The sequence below is a fragment of the Condylura cristata genome, unplaced genomic scaffold (assembly GCF_000260355.1).
Source record: "Condylura cristata isolate star-nosed mole 26May11 unplaced genomic scaffold, ConCri1.0 scaffold00017, whole genome shotgun sequence".
Lineage (NCBI taxonomy): Eukaryota > Metazoa > Chordata > Mammalia > Eulipotyphla > Talpidae > Condylura > Condylura cristata.
In genome coordinates this window covers 20,470,526-20,472,341 of record NW_004567118.1, presented here as the reverse complement: position 1 = coordinate 20,472,341, position 1,816 = coordinate 20,470,526, and positions in this window count along the sequence as shown.

Below are 1,816 nucleotides of genomic sequence, written 5' to 3'. Positions count from 1 at the left end.
CTCAGAGAGCGAACTAAGGGACTTTTCGAGGCTGGAGATGGATTCTCAATTCTTTCTAGATCTTCATCTATAGCTCTCCTCAGGTTGTGGAACTGACTATCTTGGGCAAGAGCAGTTCCCCCAATTCCTGCTCCGGCTGCTCCCAGTAGGGATGCTATAGTCACAAGAGCTCCCACTGCTCAGACTGTCCTCTGAGGAGACTGGGCAGATTCTATTTTGGTCAGAAAATCATTTTGTGGGTGGTAGATGACCCGAGGGTAGAGCCTTACCAGGAGACACCAATCCTCGGTACTGGTTAACACAGTGCCCGATATACACGAGGTGACCCCAGTTTTGCTGCATACCCACCAAGTGTCGTTGGGGGCAGGGTAGTACAGGGAGGAGTTGCTGGAAAGGGTTTGGCAACTTGAAAGGGTGCTAGCGAGAGAAACGTTGGCGGCAAGACATGTCCCGCGGCCCTGGACAGACTGCAGGGTGATGCCTGTAGAGGTCGCCCTTTCCCATCTGCACCTTTGTTGTTTTTCCCCAGCTAAGGGGACTGTGGAGTTGTAAAACAGGGCATTAGCATCATAGTATGGGGGCTGGGCCTGGAAGCAGAGCCAGCAGGAGTTAGTGAGGTCTGGGGAGGTAGAGTTTAGGACTTTGTAAGTACTAGTCATTAACCGCCACAGGGGGTCTGCTGGCGGAGCTGAACTGAAAGTAGGTGAAGATTGAGGGGGATTTGAAGGTGCCCCGGGAGTGTAAGAACTAGGTGGAGTAGGTTTCTTGGGTGCGAGTACAGGATTAGGTCCTATGGCTCGGTCAATGAGGAGTTCATGGCTAACCTTGACATAAAAGATCCCTCCGGGGTAGGGCAACGCATTTTGTTGAATTCTCCAGATGAGGCATGACCTCCACCTGCGGTCTAGTTTTCCTGTTTCAGTCAACGACAGCTGGATTTTACAAGGTGTACATGGCCTCCTACTTGGCATATTCGGAACAGTGAGGACAGCTCACAGTAGGTCCGTCTTAACAGGAGACGTCCACTTGCGAGGTCCGTCATTGTTAGAAAAACAACTCCAGGAGTTACAATAATAATAGGAGGCCACCCTACATGTCTTATAATTTTGTAAATATCCTGGGCACATAAAGAACCCGTAATTACCATGCTGCAGCCTAGGATCTAAGATCAGCCGTGGGATAGGTGCCTCGATAGAGGGCCACCAAGTCCAGGGTGGGTGACTGCCTGTAGTGCTGTTGATGAGCTCCCCAGTTTCATCCAGAATGCTCCATGTTACCTGGATCGGAGTCTGTGCCTCATTTCCCAGAACCGATGTCCAGTAGACCAGTGTCCATATTAGTGTCCCGGCGACGGACACGTAGCTTGAGGGGGTGCAGGCTTAAGATGAGATGCATGAATCCACGCGGCAACGCCTTGTGGGGGTCTCCTTGTGGGGGTCACAAGGAGAACCTGGTAGGGGCCCTTCCAGCGAGGCTCGAGCGTTCAGTGCTGATGTCGCCGGACGTAGACAAAGTCACCGACCTGGAACTGATGAGGGGACCCGTCCCCTATGGGCTGATAGAGGTCAGTGGTTGTTTACACAGGCAATGTTGGACTCCAACGAGGGCCTGTAGTCGGGCAGATAAGGCAGTATTGGGAATAAACATCAGAGGAGGACAAGTCTCGAATGGGAGGTGGGGTCCCAAAGAGAATTTCAAAAGGGGTCAGGTTAGTTTGAGCAGAAGGAGTGTTACGAGCCCGGAAGAGAGCATATGGCAGGAGCATGACCCAGTCTTTATGGCCAGTCTCTAGGACCAATTTAGTTAAGGTCTCCTT